General features: G+C 36.6%; 1 long non-coding RNA gene across 1 annotated transcript; it reads left to right on the top strand.

Annotated features, from left to right (window-relative positions):
• Window positions 1-15,985: 15,985 nt before the first annotated feature.
• On the top strand, window positions 15,986-22,402 carry LOC125495000 (uncharacterized). The gene is made up of 3 exons (XR_007271415.2): window positions 15,986-16,164; window positions 16,252-16,324; window positions 21,675-22,402. It is a non-coding gene; the product is annotated as an uncharacterized LOC125495000 (long non-coding RNA).
• The last annotated feature ends 1,398 nt before the right edge of the window (window positions 22,403-23,800 follow it).

Here is a 23,800-nt window from a genome sequence, read left to right as displayed (position 1 = left end):
TGTATTGCCTTCGTGGCTCATATGGATAAAAATATAATTTCAAAGTCAATAGATGATTGGAAAAAAGACATAAATATTGTGCAACACGTAAATATAGTTCAATTATTGTATTTATTTCATTATATCAAAGATAAAAAATTACATAGAATTGGGTCGTTATTATATGTTTCCGTTATTGTTTTAATTACATTATTTCCTTTTTTCATATTTGGGGAGATATTTCTTTGAATGTTAATATCTCTTATTGCATATAAATACAACAAATTTTTCACAAAATACCCCCATTGATTAAAAAATAAGCATATACCCTATGTTAGGAGAAATTGTCCATAATGCCCTTAATGACTAATGGAAATAAACTCTGTTAGTCATTAAGGACATTTCTGTTATATTCCTTTAATCTAATAACGAACCCTTAACTAGAACTAGTAGAATAATTGCTTATTGTTGCAGTTTTACCCATACACAGCAATATATCACGTAAAAAGAAAAGAAAGATATAAAATTACCATATTGCTGCGGTTTCGGCCGAAAACCGCAGCAATATGGTTTCAACGGAAATTTTTTGATTATTTGACCAAAGATATTGCTGCGGTTTTTGGCATGAACCGCGGCTATATATTAAAATAATATAAAAAATATTATTTGAACCTATTGTCGAGATTCCTATATAAAAACCGCAGCAATAGGCTTTTAAAATTAATAATAAAAGGGTCCATCTCGGATTTCCTTGTTAAGTTAGGGTTTCACTCCTCTTACTCTGTCTTCCTCTCATGAGTTTCACGCCTCCTCCTCCTCTCATCAGTTTCACGTCTTCTCTCTTCCTCTAACCCTCTCATGCTCTCAGTTTCACGCCGTCAACAAGAAATCTCACTTCTCTCTCATCGTCACAAGTCTTTCTTTCCACCTCTCTCTTTGTCCTTCAATGGCCGATGTTAATCTCCATGCTCTAGGTAATGGTGCCCCTAATGTTTTTGCTTCTATCGTTGTTGTTTCCGCCGAAAATGTTTGTACTGGTTTGAACGCTATTTTGTCGGCGACAACTTTTGTGTTGGGTTTTGTTGTTGGGTCTGTTGAGATCTTGCGGCACCGTTTTGCGTTGATTCGTCGTCATTTGTGAGGGTTGTGTTGTTTTATTTGATGGTTACGTTTTTACTGTTTTATGTGTATTTGAGTGGGGAGTTGTATTTTTGGCAGGTGGTTGGGTTTGTTGGGTTATTTGTTCTTTGTTGGGTTTGTTTTTTGGATGGATTCTGGAACTTTTTGTAAATTTTTTTTTTTATTATTTTGAGGCCAAAAATGGTGAAGAATTGTTGTTGGATTCTGAAAAGAAGGATGATCATATTCATGGAACAGGGCGCTGAATTCGTCGTTGTCGGCCGCTGCTGTCGTCGATCTGTCTTCCTCTTTCTTTTCCCTCTTTGTGGTTATGGTGCCTCTCTCTCCCCTTTCTACCCCCCGCCCCACTAAACACACACAAAAAAAAGAAAAAAGCAAGAAAAAAAAGCGATAATAGGAACTGAGAGTATAATGGCTAAAATCCTGACTGAAATTATGCAAAGATTTCAGGTTTGTAAAGAACCTGGATTACCACTCTGAAACCTCCCAGGGTTCTATGGCCATCCTTTAAGCTATAATTCTTGATGTGAATTCCTCTCTTGAAGGCGTGCACAACAAGAATCCGTCTTTATAGCGTCTGCACGTAGCATCCGCCAAAAAATCAGGCGGTATCCGTCAAAATACCGTCCGTTTTTACTGTAGACGCTAAATAGCGTCCGATTTTTGACATTTACCGTCCGCCAAAAAGTCAGACGTATTTTACCGTCCGTTTTTGAAATTCACCGTCTGCTTTTTGGCGGACGCTAAATTTACGTCCATCAGGCGGACGCTACAAGGGCCCAGGCGGACGCTAAAATCCCGGGTAAAACATTAGCAAACACGACCCTTGCAATCACATTTCGAATACATTTCTACGAAACTCCAAACCCTAACCCCTCTATTCTCTCCGGCGAACATCGGCCCTTTACTCTCTCCGGTGAACCGCTGCACCTCCATAGTCGTCGTAAGACTGCCACCGCCACTCCAATCGCGTGGTTGCACCTCTATTAGGACGCAAGTCTGCGCCTCGACTCTGTCTGCAGCTCTCGACGCCTGCCGCCTGCCGCTGCTCCTGCCGGATCTTCACCGGCGCCGTGCCGCCCGCCCGCCGCCTTCAGTCTCCCTTCTACAGAAACATAAGGTATGAACTTGTACCTTAGTTTTGTTAATTTTTGGCTTGAATTCCTTGTTATTGATTGAGATTTTTGGTATATTTGATTTGATGTTGTTGTTGTGAAAGATGGTTGTTGTTGTTGGTGTTTTCAATTGCATTGTTGTTGATGTTGTTAAGTCAATTTGTTGTTGTTGGTGTTTGAATTTGTTATTGTTGTTAGTGAACTTGTGGTTGATAATTAAATATGAATAAATTGAGGGGTTTTTCCAGATGATTTATGTGAGACTTTTTTCAGAGATACTTTTTTGATTTTAGTAGTTCCGTGTTTGTGTAGAATCCTCAAAACTACGACATGGGTGCGTATTGTTTTCAAAGTCCTTTTGGATAAAACGAAATTTGCAAGAACTAAGAGAACAAAAGAAGGATAAAATGAATAAATATAGAAAAGACAAAATGCTTTTTTTATAAATAGTCAGAGTTTGATATTGGGACATGTACCACGAGCAACATAGTTTTTCATGTGCTTGCTGTCTCTGTAATTGCAAATTGATATTATATTGCTAGCTGTTTTTTAATATATTTTTGTGTGACATTGTCAATGTAATATAATGGGTAGTTGAATGTTGGTGAATTGTTTGCTCATTATTTTCCATATAAGTTATGACTCATCTGAGCATTATCTTAGTTATAGCATGTAGGAAAATGCCCAATTTTGAATAACTAGTGGTCCCTATAATAATGAGTATCATATGATATTCTGTTTGGCTTGTGGGATTTGTTGGTTGACTCTCAATTTATTCAACTTTAATACAAAACGGAAACATTTAGTTTTGAGGACAAATGATCACTTATCATGGTTATTGAGTCAAAGAAAGTATTGGTCTTGACTTTGTTTTGTATGTTTAGAATAATAGATCTAGTATATGTTCAGTTATATATATATATATATAATAATATATATATATAATGAATATTTATATATAACTTATTACTTTGCTTTACTTATTATGTAGTGTTGTTAATCTTTTGGATTTGTTAGTAATTCTTATTATTCATAAATTGTCTAATATTTGTCTACTACATATCGTAAGTACTTTTATTAACAAGTAGTGAATATATTGAATTGATACTTTTCTAGTTGTATGTAGAGTTTTAAATTATGAAAAGGAAGGAACGTAGCTGGATGTATACAGACTTGATGGGCGTCCCTTAGAACTGAGTTTGTGAAAGGGTTGATAAGTTCATTGAGTTTTGTTTACAACATCCACATTTAAATGACGGTGAAAGATAAAATGTCCATGCATGAGGTGTAATAACTTGCGTTACTTGGATGTGGACACGGTCAAAGTACATTTGTACAGTAAGGGTTTTAAACCGAATTACTTTGACTGGTTATGTCATGGTGAACGTGCTACGGGGTCCTCCTCATCTTTCGCTCAGTCAAATCCGTATATGGATATGGTTGTGGATGCTTTAGGGAATACTGAAGATCATGTTATGCTTGCCGGTTCAAACTCAGTTGAAGAAGAACCGAATGGTGAAGCAAAGAAGTTTTTTCGACCTTCTCAAGGCGGCCGAGAATCCCTTGTATGAAGGGAGCAAGATGTCCGTGCTGGAGATGGCTTCTAGAATCATAAGTTTAAAGTGTGAGTATAACCTACCACACAGGTGTGTTGATGGGTTTTCTTAGTTTATTGAATGAGGTGAACCCCAGAACAACAACATGGGAAAAACTTTCTACGAGACAAAGAAAGTTCTAAAGGGTTTGGAGCTTCCTCATGAGAGGATACATGCATGTCCTAAAGGTTGTATGTTGTTTTGGAAGGGCGATGCTCACTTAGATAAGTTAGTGTATGCGGTAGTGATCGGTACAAGAAAACTTCTAAGGGCAAGCTTATTCCTGCAAAAGTGTTAATTACTTTCCAATCACACCGAGGTTGCAGAGGTTGTTTGCAACTAAGAACATCTCTCAGGAAATGACATGGCATGCCGACAATCCTCGAATGCAAGGTACCTTAGCACATCCAAGTGACAGTGAAGCATGGAAACACTTTGATAGAACCTTTCCCGATTTCGCCGCTGAGGCTCGAAATGTTAGACTCGGGCTGTGCACCGACGGATTTTCTCCATATGGTAAGTTCGGAGGGCAATATTCATGCTGGCCAGTTATCCTCACACCATACAATTTGCCTCCATCCATGTGCTGAAGAGAAACCATTCATGTTTCTTTCTTTGCTCGTTCCGGGGCCTAAAAATCCCAAAGCAAACTTGGATGTGTTTATGCAACCTCTAGTTGAAGAGTTGAAGCAGTTGTGGCATATTGGGGCTATGACCTATGATGTTTCAAGGAAGCAAAATTTCAACCTTCGAGCAGCGCTGCTTTGGACAATTAGTGACTTTCCTGCGTATGTATGTTGTCCGGATGGTCTACTGCTGGAAAGAAGGCATGCCTTATTGCATGGATAAAAGAAGGCATTCTGGCTTGAACATGGGGGTAAAGTGACATGGTTCGATTGTCATCGACAATTTCTTCATTTTGACCACCCATTTCGAAGGCATAAGACTGCTTTTTGTAAGAATAGGGTTGAGAATGGCGTAGCTCCTCACGTAATGTCTGGAGAGGAACTGTGGCAGTGCGTGAAGACTTACCTAAAGCAATTGATGGTCCGAGGCGCTGAACCGATTGAAGAAGGATAAAAAAGGTTGGTTGAAACAGAATATTTTGTGGGAGCTTCCATATTGGAAAGATTTGATTATCCGTCACGACTTAGATTCATGCATGTTAGAAGAATTTTTTGACCAACTCATTAACACTGTGATGGATGTGAAGGGTCAAACTTCAGACACCCTTAGTGCAAGAAAGGACATGGCACGTGTTTGCAAACGCCGGGAACTGGAGCTTGTTGATGATGGTGTGGGGAATTTGGCCAAGCCTAAAGCACCTTACACACTCGACAAGGCTCAGAAAAAGGTATTTTGTGAGTGGGTACGTGACTTGAAGTTTCCAGATGGCTTTGCATCGAACTTGAGTAGATGCGTGGATCTTAGTTATAGTAAATTGCAAGGATTGAAGAGTCATGACTGTCATGTATTCATGGAGAGGCTGTTGCCGGTTGGTCTAAAAGAATTGCTTCCTTTGCATGTTTGGAAGGCGATAACCGAAATAAGTCAATTCTTTCGAGACTTGTGTGCGTCCACAATCAAAGTCAGTGAGATGAAGCGCTTAGAGAACAACATCGCTGAGATCTTATGCAAGTTGGAAAAAATCTTTCCTCCATCATTTTTTAATTCAATGGAGCACTTGCCGGTTCACTTGCCTTATGAAGCAAAAGTTGGTGGCCCCGTCCAGTATAGGTGGATGTACCCTTTCGAAAGGTAACTGGATTTGTTTTAAGTGTCATATAATACTGAATTCATACATAAAGTGCTAATCCTCACCTTACTACAGGTTGCTTAACCACTTAAAACGTAAAGTGGGAAAAAAGCACGTGTTGAAGGTTCAATATGCAATGCCTACCTAACTGAGGAGACACGAACTTCTGCTCCAACTACTTTCAGCCCGGGGTTGACACAAAATCAAGGGACTTAGGAAGAAATGTCAATCCTGATGTCGTAGCACACATGGTCTTGGTGTCCCCGAGTTGTTCAGGGAAGACTGCGGTCGACCGGAACAGATGGACGTTTGCGATGGTTGAAGACAAGGAGTACGATCGAGCACATCTTTACGTACTTGCAAACAGTGGCATCTAATAAGTGATTATGAAAGGTAATTTGGTAAGTTGTAGACCCATTGTTTACATTCTACTTGTCCTTTGCCTAATGTGTGACATTACTTACTCAAGGCGATTCGAGGATTATATTGTCAATTCAAGACCAAACATTGCTAAGGATGATATGTGGAGCAAATGCGAAGCCGATTTCCCTAGTTGGTTTAAGACAAATGTGAGTTTCATACGTTATTTGTTGTAACCATTGAGATTCCTTCATGAACTAACTTAGTCCCTAAAATCAGGTTCTTGGTGCCAAGACAAGTGACGATGTCACTCGAGCTCTTGCTATGGGTCCTTCCAGACAAGTTACACAGGAATATGGCAAGAATAAGTCAACTATGAACTACGGTGTATGTGTACAAGCTGCTGATAGAGCTGATTACTTTGACATTTTGGAGGAGGTTATTGAACTGGTGTACCATGGTAATTTGGCTGTTTATACGACAATTTTGTTCAAGTGCAATTGGATGGACTCGGACAAGGGTAGAACATTCATGAACAATACAAACTGTGGAAGTCAATCACACCAATAAATACCCAAAATATGATTCGTTTGTATTGTCGTACCAAGTTAGCCAAGTATACTACGCGCCGTATCCTAGTCTTAGGAGGGATAAAGTGCAATGGTGGATTGTGTTTAAAACGAAGGCAAGGTCCGAAGTTGATGCCCCGGTTGATTTGGATGTTCTCCAGGAGGAAAGAGTTGATATCGCTGCAGTTCTTTGTCAACCGGATGAGATACCAGATTATGATGCTGGTGACGACAACAATAATGATGAGATCATGGAATTTGAGGCGCCGAATGAACAAGGAGGACCAAGTGAATATGAAAGCAGCGACGAGACTAGTGATTTGACTGACGATGATGATGACGAGGATGATTTGTTTGATGACGTTTAGTGTATTTTGTTACCTTATGTAGTTTGCTTTTGTTGTAAGACAATATGTTTGTCATTTTATCGCTAGTGCAGACCTCTATGTGTAAGACAATATGTTTGTATGAGCCATTAAAACTTGAAATAGGCATAGAGGTAGGATTATAGAAACATGAAACCCAAAAAAGGGCTCGAAATGGATTAGTTTCTCTCATTTTCATTGGCTAAGTGTATTAAACTTGCTTAGAATCATATAACCAAGTAGTAAAAAGTTTAAATGAGTATTCTAGGACTTGCATGAGCCATTAGAACTTGAAATAGGCATAGAGGTAGGATTATAGGAACATGAAACCCAAAAAAAGGCTCGAAATGGCTTAGTTTCTCTCATTTTCATTGGCTAAGTGTCTTAAACTTGTTTAGAATCATATAACCAAGTAGTAGAAAGCTTAAATGAGTATTCTAGGACTTGCATGAGCCATTAGAACTTGAAATAGGCATAGAGGTAGGATTATAGGAACATGAAACCCTAAAAAGGGCTCGAAATGGCTTAGTTTCTCTAATTTTCATTGGCTAAGTGTATTAAACTTGCTTAGAATGATACAACCAAGTAGTAGAAAGCTTAAATGATTATTCTAGGACTTGTATGAGCCATTAGAACTTGAAATAGGCATAGTGGTAGGATTATAGGAACATGAAACCCAAAAAAGGGCTCGAAATGGCTTAGTTTCTTCATTTTCATTGGCTAAGTGTCTTAAACTTGCTTAATCCATTCTTGCAGGAAAGTTATGACAAAACTCTTGCTCAATGTGAAGAAAGAGGTGAAACCAAGGCCCTGAACCAGATTTTCTTTGAGACTGTTGGTGGCAGAAAGAAAGGGTGGGTTCCTGGTTTGGGGACGAGTGCAGACCTCTATTTTGAGAGGTCTTCGAGGGGAGGAGGTAGTTCGTCCTCCAGTTGCACTACTTCCATATTTTCTCAATTGTCTGCGAAGTTCGAGGAAGAGATAGCCGAGATGCAAAGAGAACGTGAGCGGATGCAGAAGGAGAGAGAAGAGGAACGCATCGCCAGGCAAAAGGAAAGAGAGGAGGATCGCAGGGTGTATGATGAGTACCTGGCGCAGATGAGGGCGACTATGGAGACATACAACCAGATGATGAGCCAGTGTGGTGGTTCATTCCCCTCTCCCGAGCCTCGAGACCCCCCCACCGGCGGTGGTGATGCGTGTGCGACTTAGGATCCTACATTAGCTTACACTATCTATCTTGTTTATATTTCGGGACGTGAAAACATATAATTTAGTTAAAACCGTTAACTTATGTTTATGTAGTATGAATTTATATTAGTGTATTTATGAATTTATATTTAATGCAAACAGGTCATTAGTGCAGAATTCGGCGCATTAGCGGACAGCTTGAGTATATATTTTATTGGAAAACGATACAGGTTAACAACTATTCAAATACAATTAGCATTGTAATAAAAAAAAAAAAGAAAATTAGCGTCCGCCTAAGAAGTTAACGTCTTCTATAAGGAATTTGAACCATGCAAGAGGTCGAGAAATTAGCGACTGTTTTCCACAATTAGCGTCCGATAAAGCTGACGCCAAGTAGCGTCCGTTTTGCTGACGGACGCTAATTAGCGTCCGGCTTAACAGACGCTAACTAGCGTCCGCCATCAAAACGGACGCTAAGTAGCGTCAGGCTTGGGAGCAGACATTAGCTTTTAAAAAACGGTCGCTAAAGTTTAGCGTCCGTTGTGCGGACGCTAAACTAGCAATTAGCGACCAGGGGTTTTGCATCAGCTCTTTTGCGTCCGTTGGCGGACGCTAATTTATTTAGCGACCGAGACCGTGTTTTTACCGTCTGATTTTGGCAGACGCTAAAGCCTTACATTCTTGTTGTGGTGCTTACTCAGTGGGATTATTTGCTTGAAAAAAAAGCAACAAGAGCCTTGCAAAAACAAGTACTTGATGGTAATGGGCTTGCTACAGAAGCACGCTTGTTTGTTGTTGTTGTTATTATATTGGTGTTATCATAACTTATAAATTTAGAATATATATTTAATTTTTGTAATTGTTGTTGTTATAACTTATATGATGGTTGTTATGATATTTTCAGATGTAGTGTTTTGTGGTATTACCATATTATTGTTGTAGTATATTTTTTCTTATAGTCTATATCGAGCTACTACTCTTATATGATAGTTGTTATAATTTCTTTTTAGATCTATTGCCTTTTGGTACTATAATTTTAATTTTTTTTTAAATCTGCCCTAAATATATTATAATAATATATTTCAATATGTCTTTTTGAATTTTTTATGTTTTTGAATTTTGTATGAGAATTCTTTGTCATTAGTTTCAATCAGAAGTGTTTTATTTTATTTCAGCCTTTTTATCTTTAAAATTTGATGGCAAAATGCAAAAAAAAAAAAAATTATGTGTACCATTACCTGTTGTTGTAGTTCACCACAACAATATATTACACCTGTTGTTGAAGTTCCTAGCCAAACCCGCAGCACTAGGTGAAACATATTGTTGCGGTTTTGCGCAGGAATCGCAGGAATAGCTTGGCCTATTGCTTCAGTCAAAAATCAAAGCAATAGGCTAATTAACTATTGTTGCGCCCTTAATTATTGAGCGGCCAAAACTGCCGCAATAGGCCACTTAATGACCACAACAATAAGCAATTAAATTTTACGAGTGAACTTAATTAACCTATGTAACCTTAATTAATTTTTAAAATAATTTTTTATGTTAGTTTTATTTCTTTTCTTAATGACCCCTCTTCCTTTTCTTCCTCCTATTTATTTTTCTCTGTCCACCTAGACCACCACCCAATCACTTTATCTCCTTCCCCAACCACAAAAACAATCCCACTCCTCTCCTCTAATCTTGATACCCGAGATCTAATCGAACTTCTTCGGTACATTTCCCCAACTGTCGACGCCTTGCACCTATAACTCCTCCATTTTCCCCTCTTTCCTCCTTTTTATCTTTGAGTTATTCCTCGCTGATACCTGATGTGAGCCGTTGTCTCATAACCTGACACCATATCTCCTTCCCCAAACTTTCGTGCATCCACACCCTTTCGAGCGCGGATAACTTCTCGATCGCATCACTGATTATGCCACGTTTTTCGCAGCTGCATCATAACCTTCTTCTTTACCTGCAATCCTGGGCACTGGAGGCACCGGAAAGATCACTGATCTTGATTGCTCTTGACGTGAATTAATAATGAGACCAGGTTGGTTCTTGAGGTTGGTGCTCGAACTACCAGAGAAAAAATGTAGGGATCGGAAGGGGTCACTTCGACACCCACAATGTCACACAAACAACACAATCAACTAAGAATTCTAACCATTCAACCCAAAATTGTCACACAACCAAATTACCACATAAAATCAACAACTATGCAGTAGTAAAACAACAATAATACCAGCAATAATAGGAAGAAATGATAATAATCAACACACGAGTTTTTTAAATGGAAAACCCATTCGATATGAAGGATAAAAACCACGCGACCATTGAGGAGTCCACCCTAACTTCTCTTATTGATAAAATTGAAGAAAAAGAATCCCAAATCAGATTAGAAAGGATTCATACACCCACCAACAAGAACAATAATAGATCAAAAATAGAGAACAAAAGGAGTAGAATTCACCCAAAAACCACTAGTGAAATAAAACATAAGGGTACGTCAAAACAACCCTATAGGTTGTGTTTTTGGCACGCATCCCTTCTGCAAAATTGAAGGGTTGCGGTTTTTTACCGTAGCCCTTCACTACCAACGGTTGTGGTTTAGGTCCAAAAAAAATTTCTCCTAAACCGCAAACCTTCTTTGTACAATGGGTTGCGGTTTTAACCCAAATCGCAGCCCTTTTGACCCAAAAAAAAATAACTTTTTTTTTTTTTTGCAAATTCTTGCTCTTAAATATATCAAGAAAAGCTAAGAAGATCACAAATTCTACAAACTAAATTTACTGTTTTATAAATTCTATAAAATAAAATTGTTAAATTTTTCTAAGCAACATGTTTCATATCATTATTATTTCATATTCAATAGAAAGAGTTCCACTCTATTGCTCAAACATCAATACAAGCTTTCCAATTTATGATAACAATACATCAACATGATAACAATAGAAATTATCAAACATCGATACTGTTCATTTCTTGTCTTCTCCTCCCTCATTTCGAACCCCCACTAGAGGTCTTCGCGGCAACTACCACTAGAGGTCTTTGCGGCAAACCATTTCTTGTCCTCTCCTCCCTTGTTTTGATGTTGTTGTTCCTATAAATTATCGAAAATTGATTTTTAAAATTCTTTCATATTTCGCTAAAGAAATTGAAGATTAAAACATGAGAAAAACTGCAATTTATGTTAAATTTGAGTTTAGTTTACGTCCGAAAATCTTCTAGTTAGACATTATGTTATCACAAACATAAGCAAATTACGATTTATGCGATCCGGCGAGACGAGGGAGGAGAAGTTGTGGTGGTTCGAAATGAAGGAGGAGAGGAATGTGTTGGTTTGAAACGAGGGAGGAGAGGACTGGGCTGTGGTGCACAGATGAGGGACGGCGGAAGCAGTACTGGTGCAGCAGTGTAGGGGTAAAGAACGAGCAGATGAGTAGTGAGGGGAGAGAGAATAATGAGTGAAGGAGATTGTGAGAAAGGAAAGAGAAATAATGATCAAACCCTACCTGCTTAAAATTACTTATAGGGCCCTCGAGATAGAATTCATTTTAAATAAAATTTTTAAAAAAAAGCCCATAAAGGGTTGCGCTTAGCCCCAAAAATTGCAGCCCTTTATTACTTATAGGGCTGCGACTTTCGACTAACCGCAACCCTTTATTACTTATAGGACAACTCTTTTTGACTAATCGCAACCCTTCACTAAAAGGGCTGCGGTTTTCGTATTGACTGCAGACCTTCGTATATGAAGGGTTGCGGTTTTTGGACTAACCGCATCCCTTAACTATTAAGGGCTGCGTTTTTTCAAAAAACGCAACCCTTGCACTGCAGCCCTTGCGTTTGTTTCCACTAGTGAAAAACACTTAGGTCGAGAGAGATTTCCAAACAAAACGACGATCGAACCATCCAATATGAAGCTCTTGACGTCTGGAATAAGCTATCAAAATTTTAGATGATCGAACGATGGAATTTCTCGCAATGAGCGATTTTCTGAAGGATGACCTGAAAACTTCGAACCTAGACTCTCTCCACTCTCTCCCCCTCTATCTCTTTCTCTAGTGTTTTCTGAATTTTATGTGTGGTCATTCAGCTGTTGTTTCTCAAACTTACTACCCTTAGTTTTCTTCAAGGGTTACCACCAAAGCTTGCTTAAGAAGCGACAAAACCCATGCTAAAAATGGGCCCAAAAATTAAGATATAACATGTCCACTATAAAACATCAGAATGCATGTGTCTAAAAGCAATATAAGAATATTAAAAATTGAGCTGGATACCTCAATAATATCCCGCTCCATGAAGACCAAAACGCTTCAATCATTACTTGAAGCTCATTCCTGCAAGCTTGCTACAAACGTCAAGCTTACTTCCGGAAACTACCTTTGTTAAGTTACCAGCACCATTTTGTCGGTGTGAAATTTCTTCAGTTTCAATTGCTTTTCCTCGATCATATCTTGTAGCCAATGATATCTAACATCACTTAGTACGAGCATGATACATTGCATTCTTGCTCAAATTCATTCATAGCACTTTGACTATCACAAAACACTACATACTCTCCTTGCTTCAAACCCAAATCTCCAAGGAATCTCTTAAGCCAAGCATCTGAAAATCCACTCCACTGCTTTCGAGTAAGCCTTACCCGGATTGGATAAGAAACGACTCACGAAACTGACTGCATGTGCAATATTAAGTCTAGTACACACCATATCATGCATCAAGGAACCAACAGCAGAAGAGTAAGAAATGGATGACATAGTTTTTTTCTCTTTCTCTGTTGTAGCACAAGCTTTCTCACTTAGCTTGAAGTGTGTAGCCAGAGGTGTACTAATAGGCTTAGCATGCTTCATATTTAACCTTTCAAGCACCCGTTCAACATACTTCTCCTGAGATAACCACAGTTTCCTAGCTTTCCTGTCACGAACAATCTCCATGCATGCCTAAGGTTTCCTTTGTTGGACCCAAGTCTTTCACGTCAAATGACTTGGACAAGGCTTTCTTATGATTTTGAATCATATCTGCATCTTGTCCAACTACCACATATCATCTACATATAAAAGAAAGATGATAAAGTTACATCTAGGGAATTTTCTGAAATACACACAAGGATCGCCTGTTATTCGTTTATAACTATTGCTTGTCATAAATGAATCAAATTTATGATGCCACCTCCTTGGTGCTTGTTTGAGTCCATCAGGACTCTTCTTTAAATTCAAACAAGTTTATATTTTCCTTTTTCTTCAAACCTTCAGGTTTCTCCATGTAGATCTCTTCCTGCAAGTCACCATGTAAATACGCAATTTTTACATCAAGTTGTTCCAACTCAAGATCAAGACTTGCCGCTAAACCCAATACAATTCTAATAGATGTCATTTTGACTATCGAGAGAAGATCTCATCAAAGTCGATGCCTTTTTGTGGTTGGATCCATTTACAACCAATCTGGCTTTGTACTTCACTATCTTCTAACCATCTTTCTTGTTCTTGAAAACCCATCTCTTTCAGAAGACTTTCTTGCCCTTGGGAGGCTTCACTGGCTCATAAATTTCATTCATTTTCACGGAATCCATTTCCTCCTTCGTAGCATCGAGCCACTGGTTTTTCTCATCATGAGACAAGACTTCTTAATAGTTCTCTAGCTCTCCATCTTCACTAACTAGAATGAACTCTGAGCTTGGATACTTTGTTGAAAGTTTATGCTCTCTAGTGAATCTTCTAATTTGTGTATCCTCCACTTGAGGGGTAGGTTTTCCCCCTCCCTCTCATGAATCTCTTTATGAACCACTTCCTCATTTGCATCATCCTCTTCGATTTCTTCATCGTATAAAGACTCATCAAGATCTTCATCATCAACATGATCTGGTACATTATTATCAGGTTGTACCTCACCAACGTCATTATGTACATCATTCAGTTCATCCTCAAAATTTTCATTCTCATTATGATTTGATATGGTTGAATCACAAGAGGACTAGAAGTAGAATCATTAGTAGTATCAAAACACAACTCTGAAGTAGAAGTGTACGTTGTACTAAGAAGATCTACATCATTCTCGTGTGTAAAGAATACTACATCCCTACTTCTCGCTACATTCTTCTTTTATGGATCATAGAGCCTGAAACCATACTCTTTATCACCATGCCCAATAAGTACACATGGATTGGATTTCGAATCAAGCTATGACCTCGGTTCTTTAGGCATATACATGCATGCCTTACAGCTAAAGACTCTCACATGTGAATTAGTGGGATCACGTGTCTTTCATGCTCTCCCTGGAATGTCAATACCAATAGGAATCGATGGAGATCGATTAATAAATACACGGCACATTGCACTACTTCAGCCCAAAATGTCTTAGGAAGATCAGACATTTTAAGCATGCACCTCACCTTCTCTATAATGGTTTTGTTCATTCAATTCACACCTTCATTGTGTTGTGGTGTGTTGGGCTCTGTCTTCTTATCTCTAATGCCATGTGAGCAATAATAATTGAACTCATTCGAAGTATACTCACAACTGTTGTTAGATCAAAGAGACTTCAACTTCGTTTCGATCTCTCTTTCTACCATGGCATGAAACTTTATGAAAATCTCGAACACTTGGCTTTTTGTCTTCAATATATACACCTAAGTTCTTCGAGTAGCATCATCAACGAAAGTGACAAAATATCTATTGCAACTAAGAGACTCCACCTCAATAGGACTACACAGATCGGAGTGAACTCACTCCAACTTTTCTTGCCTTCTGATTGATTTCGTAGAAAAAGAACTTCTATACTGTTACCTGCTAAACAATGATCACAAGGGTCAAGAGAAACTCTTATTTGAACAGGAATAAAAGATTTACCTGCTAACAGTTTGATCCCCTTGTCAGTCATATGCCCTATCCTTCGACGCACAAAATTTTGAGAATTCTTTTCTTCAACTGCATTCAGCTCACCGGAACATACACTCAAGTATGTTTTACACAAAGAACAACACTACTCGCCATGAGCAATAGTCATCGAACTCTTAGATAATTTCGACTTACCATCACCGAAGGTATGTTAGAACCATTCTTGATCAAGGACATTTGCAGATAATAGATTAAGCCTAAACCAGGAATATGGCACATCTTCAATGCAAGCATGCACGCAACACTTGTCTTCACACGAATATAACCTACCCTAACAATGTTAGCTGAGCTCTTGTTCCCCATCTTCACACTATAAAAATCACCAGATAGATGGTTCGTAAAATACTCCCTTTAGGAACACAATGGTATGAAGCACCTGAATCTACAAGCCAGTCTTTATCTGAAGTTTCTCCATGATGACACTCACTAGTTGCACAAATCAAAGTGACCTCGTCATCAATCGTAAAAGCGGTTGCTGCGGTATTTTTATCTTCACCTTGCTTTTGTAAGTCTGTGAGTCTCTCTTCTTACCTTGTTCTTTCTTCCAACGGTAGCAAAACTTTTTAAGATGGTCATGCTTGTTGTAGTGATGACATATCCTAGTCACTCTATTTCTAATACTTGGACCTCCCCTTTGAGTTACCACGATTTTTGAGACCCGTATTCTTGCTTCTTCCACGACTTTCAACAACAAGAGCATGTGAACTATCAACTCCCATCTCTTTTCTTGTTATATCTTCATTAGACATAGTTTATTTGATCACATACAAAGATATATAGCACACCATCCGGAGAAGAGTTACTAAAGTCACAACCAAAGTTTCTCAACTGTCTGGTAAAAAACTCGACAAAAACAACGCATGTAATTCAACATCAAGAAAAATATTCATAGTAGTCAACTTGTTAACAATATCTTGAAATTCACTCAGATCCTTAAAAACAAACTTTCCACCTTTTAATTTCAAATTAACAAGTCTCTTAATTAATGAAGCTTTGTTATGTGCGGTCTTCCTTTCATAAAGACCTTCCAATTTCTTCCACAAATCATATAGGTCGGACTCTTGCGACACATGGTTGAAAATGCTAATGTCAACCCACTATCTTATATATAGTCCCTAATGTTTTCCTTTTAAACTTTACCCAATCTTTCTCTTCTATTTTATCTGGTTTAGATGGTTTAGAGACACGACCATCGGGGTTGTCGTCATACTGTTCTCAGGTAAGTTCATCTTCATCTTCATATTTTTTTAAATTCGAGTAACCAAATCAAGTCAAGGGTAATTATAACACGTATTACTGTATTCAGGTGTTGTCGCCGTCGCTACCGCGCAATAACTGCATAACCACCGGGCCCTCCTCCTTTTGTGGTCTGGTCAAAGGTAATTCTTCCTCTTTCATGGTCTGCTGCTACTCCTCTTCCTTCCTTTTATCTTTAATTTTGTGGTGAAAATGCGTCGATATATATAGTTGATTCATTTTTCTCTTTTTTCCTTTCTTTTCGTTCTTCCTTAAATTCTCAGTTTTCTCCTTGTTTTTTCTTCTAATTTTGTTTCATGTCCAAAATATTTCAAATCTTTTCCATTAGAGGCCTTTCTACCCAATTAATAGGATATGATCTATTTAATAATTGAGTTTTATATCTCTCCTACTGAGAGTTTAGATTATAGGTTCGATTCCTACCCCTGCCAATGAATAAGAATGATTTTCATTTTAGCGTGAAGACGAATTTGCTATAATAAAATCAAGCTAAGATGATATCCTTTTTTGTGTTTTGGGATTGGGATCTGGAAAACAGACCACCACTAGAGTGCACTTTGCTTTCACTACTTTGACTCCTACCTGGAAGATCATTTAAAGGTTTTGGCTCCAATAAAGCCAGAGTTCTGATTGGGTAATTAGTAGTCTGCTAAATTTTTTTAGCTTTGTGAAAAAAGTTGATTTACTAATAAAAGATTTTAGCCCCCTTCATGAAAGATTGTATCAAACAAGGATGTGAAATAGCTATGCAAAAGTGTTTTCTCATTTAAAACAGTCGTGATTTTCCCAATTTAGAAATTTACATATGTTTTCTTAAGGAGCTTCCTAGTTTACACTTAAATATGTTTCTTAGAGATCTTCCTAGCTACTTTTACTTTATCAAAGCGGTCTTGCGTGAGACTCATCTGAGTCATTTACAACGAATGGAACGAGGTCCTGTTATCAGTTTATAAACTATCAATTTATGGGCATAAGTGATGGATGTTAGGCTTAAACTGATCCCCGTGTTTGTCATCATGTCTTGGATTGAGACGTTCTCACATAAGCCATTTTATTACTTTTTTTATGGTCTTTCATTACTTTATTCCTTAATTATTGGCAAAATTCTGATCCAAGTTCACACTACTTTACCTTATTTATTGGCCCCACATAATTCTATCTGTTCTATTTAGATAAACAAAAAGAACCCACTTACACACTCTTTCTTCTTTATTACTTTGGATTTTATGGATACATTATATCGGAATATTCTTCAAAAATAGATGAATAGCTACTACTCCCTCTGTCCCAAAATATAGTTCCCATTTTCCTTTTTTCATGGTAATTTATGCAAAGAGAATATAAGTAGGATATATAGTAAAGCTTTTTTGTTTATTTAAATAAACGTTGCATGGGAAAAGATGATTTTAGGAGAGAGAGTGGAGAATAATTGGTGAAAGAGCATTAATTGTAACATTTTGGATGAATAGATAAAGGAAAAAAATAAAATTCAAAAAGCAAATAAATGATGGGACACGGTTTTTCTAGACAAATTACGGAAAAATGTGAAACTAAATATGAAAATGGGAACTATATTTTGGGATACTCAAAATGGAAATGGGAACTATATTTTGGGACGGAGGGATTAGTATTTATTTCTATGATTAATTACGTATAACTCATTCATAAATGAATTAATATTACATTTTTTAAAACTATTTGTCGGTTACAAAGTAGTTGGCATATTAAATAAATACTAGTGAGTTGATTGTAGTCGTTAGTGTATTTAACAAATAAAGACTTATCAGCATGTTACGTGTTTTTTTTTTTGTTCCTAAAGAAAAAAGAAAGAGAAAAACTTAAAGCATAATTTAAGAAATACAGAATGGATGATTGTTTTCAACCTAATCTTGATTTACCAAATTAATGTATGGTTTACCAAATTAATACCGACTGTCGGGAACCAAATCTTTTGCGGATGATTGCTTTCAACCTAATCTTGATTATTACTTTTGTCATATCTACAAACGGTCTTTCTTTTAGCACTAAACAACTTGAAATTCACAAGAAACGAGGAGTATTATAGAATTACTTCTTCGTACAACCCCTAATAATTTAAATCATTAATTCATATAATTATTTCGATTAGCATTGACTCAAACAAAAGGTTTGTCCAGCAAGTCTTAGATGAATCGGGTTCACGATATCATATTATGAACTCATATTTCCTAAATTACACAAAACTAATTATATCGGAGAACACAAACTATATCATACAACAACTAAGGGCCTGTTCTCCCCAGCTTATTTTCAGTTTAGTTCAGTTCAGCTCCAATCAGTTCAGTTCAGTTCAGTTCAGCTCCATTCAGTTCAGTTTAGTTTAGTTCAGCTCCATTCTTTTATAACCATTTTGTTAAATATTATTATTATGTTGGTATAATTTATTTTACTAATTACTCTTATTATTATTATTAATAATTATTTTTATATCATTTATATTAAGTATTAAGTATTATTATTATTATTGTTGTTGTTGTTGTTGTTGTTGTTGTTTCTATATATTATTCTGTTTATTATAGCTTTACTCATTATTATTACTATTATTGTTAGGAGGAACATGGTTTAGGTCAAAGCACAAATAAACCCACGTTTTTTTAGCTCATAAACCAATCAAATTGCGTCAAGACGATTGATGATGTAATTTTGTCGGTCCAACCCAATCGTTATTTTTATTACTAAATATTATTATATTATTAAATCTAGTTATTAAAATAGTAATATTCATTTACTTCTTAGATATTATTGTTATTATATATCATCATCAAGTATTAATATATTAATACAAATAATATAAAATAATTATTACTCCCTCCGTCCCATAATATAAGTCATGTTTCCTTATAAGGTGTCCCAAAATATAAGTCTTATTTCTATTTTTAATTAATAATTATGTCCAAAATACCCTCATGAAAATAGTTTATTCCCAAAATGTCATCATAATTTCAGCTTCCAATGCACCATTATTAATGACAAAGTGGAATCTTTTACTCCATTGAACTCCTCTACACATTAAACCATGCAACATTAAATGACAATTTTTATTTTTTGTTAAAAAGCAAAAAACAATGTAAGTGTTTCTCAATAAAAATAAATTTTTTTATTCAAATAAAACAAGATTCCATTTAACCTTAATTCCCGTGTAAAAACAGAATCAAGACTTATATTATGGGACTGAGGGAGTATTAATTATGATTATTATTATTAATTATTATTATTATTAATTTATGATTATTAATATTATTTATTTATAACTATCATTTAAAAATATCCAAAATAGTATTATTATTATTATTCATTATTATTACTTATCATTATAATTATCATTTAGTATTCATATTATTATTGTTTAAAACTGACTATAGAAAAGGGTGTTTTATATCAATTTAATTTAATTTAATTCAATTCAATTCAATTTATTTATATATTTATTACATTCAATTTGATTTAATTCAATTCAATTAAATTGAGTTCAGTTCAGTTCAGTTCAGCTCCAATCAGTTGAGTTCGGTTCTGTTCAGTTCAGTTCATCTCCAATCAGTACAGTTCAGTTCAATTCAGTTGTTTTATGCCGAAGAGAACAAGCCCTAACTATGTATATTTAAGAAAAAACTGATTGTATCATACTAAAACTGACTATAGAAAAGGGTGTTTTATATCATATACAAAAATTAACTATATAAAAAAAAGATAACCATATCTAATATTAACAGACTATATCAAATAAAAACTGACTAAATTTTATGATACTTAATGAACAATAAGTTATTATGCATCAAATTCATTTAAGTTTGTTTTAGTCCCTTTTAGCACTAACGAAAAAGATAAAAGAATGGTGTTTTTCTAACAAAATAATTAAGATAACAAGAAGCAATTTTGAAAGAAACTTTTGAACTCGTGTAGAGAATCAAGCTTTTGCGGATGATTGCTTATTACTTCATACAAATCTCCCTATATTTCTTTTCCCAAGAATTTCTTGGCCTAGTGGTTAAGATTGAGGTGTGGGGAATGATAGGTTCTAGGTTCAAATTCCCTCCCCTTCTTTTTTCTTTGTATTGCCTTCGTGGCTCATATGGATAAAAAAATAATTTCAAAGTCAATAGATGATTGGAAAAAAGACATAAAATATTCTGCAACACGTAAATATAGTTCAATTATTGTATTTATTTCATTATATTAAAGATAAAAAATTACATAGAATTGGGTCGTTATTATATGTTTCCGTTATTGTTTTAATTACATTATTTCCTTTTTCATATTTGGGGAGATGTTTCTTTGAATGTCAATATCTCTTATTGCATATAAATACAACATATTTTTCACAAAATACCCCCATTGATTAAAAAAGCAGCATATACCCTAAGTTAAGAGAAATTGTCCATAATGCCCTGAATGACTAACGAAAATCAACTCTGTTAGTCATCAAGGACATTTATGTTATATTCCTAAAATCTAACAATGAACCCTTAACTAGAACTAGTAGAATAATTGCTTATTATTACGGTTTTACCCATACACAGCAATATATCACATAAAAAGAAAAGAAAGATATAAAATTACCATATCGCTGCGGTTTCGACCGAAAACCGCAGCAATATGGTTTCAACGGAATTTTTTTGATTATTTGACCAAAGATATTGTTGTGGTTTTTGGCATGAAGCGCGACAATATATTAAAATAATATAAAAAAAATAATTGAACATATTGTCGCGGTTCCTATATAAAAGCCGCAGCAATAGGCTTTTAGAATTAATAATAAAAGGGTACATCTGGGATTTCCTAGTTAAGTTAGGTTTTCACTCCTCTTACTCTGTCTTCCTCTCATCAGTTTCACGCCTCCTCCTCCCCTTATCTTCTCTCTCTCTCTCTCTCTCTCTCTCTCTCTCTCTCTCTCTCTCTCTCTCTCTCTCTCTCTCTCTCTCTCTCTCTCTCTCTCCCTCTCTCAGTTTCACAACTTCTCTCTTCCTCTAACCCTTTCATCCTCTCAGTTTCACGTTGTCGACAAGAAATCTCACTTCTCTCTCATTGTCACAACTCTTTCTTTCCACCTCTCTCTTTGTCCTTCAATGGCCGCTGTTACTCTCCTTGCTCTCGGTAATGGTGCCCCCAATGTTTTTGCTTCTATCGTTGTTGTTTCCGACGAAAATGCTCATATTGGTTTCAGCGCTATTTTGTCGGTGATAACTTTTGTGTTGGGTTTTTTTGTCGGGTCTATTAAGATCTTGCGGCCGTTTTGCTTTGATTCGTCGTCATTTGTGATGGATGTGTTGTTTTATTTGATGGTTGCGTTTTTACTGTTTAATGTGTATTTGAGTGGGGAGTTGTATTTTGGCAGGCGGTTGGGTTTGTTGGGTTTTATTTCTTCTTTGTTGGGTTTGTTTTTTGGATGGATTTTTGAGCTCGTTGTAATTTTTTTTTGGTTTTGAGGCGCAAAAGGGTGAAGAATTGTTGTTGGATTCTGAAAAGGAGGATGATCATATTCATGGAACGCGGCGCTGAATTCGTCGTTGTCGGCCGCTGTTGTCGTCGATCTGTCTTCCTCTTTCTTTTCCCTCTTTGTGGTTCTGGTGTCTCTCTCTCTCCCATTTCTGACCCCCCCCCCACCAAACAAGCAAAAAAAAAAGCAAGAAAAAAAAGGGATAATAGGAACTGAGAGTGTAATGGCTGAAATCCTGACTGAAATTATGGAAAGATTTAATGTTTGTAAAGAACCTGGATTACCACTCTGAAACCTCCCAGGGTTCTATGGCCATCCTTTAAGCTATAATTCCTGATGTGAATTCCTCTCTTGAAGGCGTGCTTACTCAGTCCGATTATTAGCTTGAAAAAAAAGCAACAAGAGCCTTGCAAAAACAAGTACTTGATGGTAAAGGGCTCCCTACAGAAGCACGCTTGTTTGTTGTTGCTGTTATTATATTGTTGTTATTATAACTTATAAATTTAGAATCTATATTTAATTTTTGTAATTGTTGTCGTTATAACTTGCATGATGGTTGTTAATTATAATATTTTCAGATGTAGTGTTTTGTGGTATTACCATATTATTGTTGTAGTATATTTTTTCTTATATTCTATTTCGAGCTACTGCTCTTATATGATAATTGTTATAATTTCTTTTTAGATCTGTTGCCTTTTGGTACTATAATTTTGATTTTTTAAAACATCTGCCCTAAATATATTGTAATAATATATTCAATATGTCTTTTTGAATTTTGTATGAGAATTCTTTGTCATTAGTTTCAATCAGAAGTGTTTTATTTTCTTTCAGCCTTTTTATCTTTCAAATTTGATGGCAAAATGCAAAAAAAAAAAAAAAAATTACGTGTACCACTACCTATTGTTGCGGCTTACCGTAACAATATGTTACACGTATTGTTGCACTTCCTAGCCAAACCCGCAGCACTAGGTGTAACATATTGCTGCGGTTTTGGGCAGGAATCACAGCAATAGCTTGGTCTATAATATTGCTTCAATCAAAAATCAAAGCAATAGGCTAATTACCTATTGTTGCGCCCTTAATTGTTGCGTGGCCAAAACCGCCGCAATAGGCCACTTAATGACTAAACCCTCCCACCCCACGCACTAGAAACAACTTTATCTCCTTTCCCAACCCCAAAATCAACCCCACCCCTCTCCTCTAATCCTGACACCCGAGATCTAATCGAACTTCTTCTGCACCATTCCCCAACTGTCAACGCCTTGCACCTATAACTCCTCCCTTTTTCCCCTGTTTCCTCCTTTTTCTCTTTGAGTTATTCCTCGCAGATACCTGATGTGAGCCGTCGTCTCATAGCCTGACACCATTTCTCCTTCCCCAAACTTTCGTGCATCATCACCCATTCGACCGCGGATAACTTCTCGACTGCATCACTGACTATGATACATTTTTCGCAGCTGCAGCATAAGCTTCTTCTTACAATGTCACTGATCTTGATTGCTCTTGAGGTGAATTAATAATGAGACCAGGTTGGTTCTTGAGGTTGGTGCTCGAACTGTCAGAGAAGGAAATGTAGGGATCGGAAGGGGTCACTACGACACCCACAATGTCACGCAAACAACACAATTAACCAAATTATCACACAACCAAATTACCACGTAAAATCAACAATTATGCAGTAGTAAAACACCTATAATACTAGCAATAATAGGAAGGAACGATAATAATCAACACACGAGTTTTTTAAATGGAAAACCCATTCGATATGAAGGATAAAAACCACGCGACCATTGAGGAGTCCACCCTAACTTATCTTATTGATAAAATTGAGGGAAAAAGAATCCCAAATTAGATTACAAAGGATTCATACACCCACCAACAAGAACAATAAGAGATCAAAACTAGAGAACAAAAGGAGTATAATTCACCCAAAAGCCACTAGTGAAATAAAACGCAAGGGCTACGTCAAAACAACCCTAAAGGTTGTGTTTTTGGCACGCAGCCCTTCGGCAAAATTGAAGGGTTGCGGTTTTTACCGTAGCCCTTCACTACCAAGGGCTGTGGTTTAGGTCCAAAAAAAATTTTGCATAAACCGCAGCCCTTCTTTGTACAAAGGGCTTCGGTT

The sequence above is a fragment of the Beta vulgaris genome, chromosome 2 (assembly GCF_026745355.1).
Source record: "Beta vulgaris subsp. vulgaris cultivar EL10 chromosome 2, EL10.2, whole genome shotgun sequence".
NCBI lineage: Eukaryota > Viridiplantae > Streptophyta > Magnoliopsida > Caryophyllales > Amaranthaceae > Beta > Beta vulgaris.
This window is presented reverse-complemented; position numbering and strand designations above follow the sequence as displayed.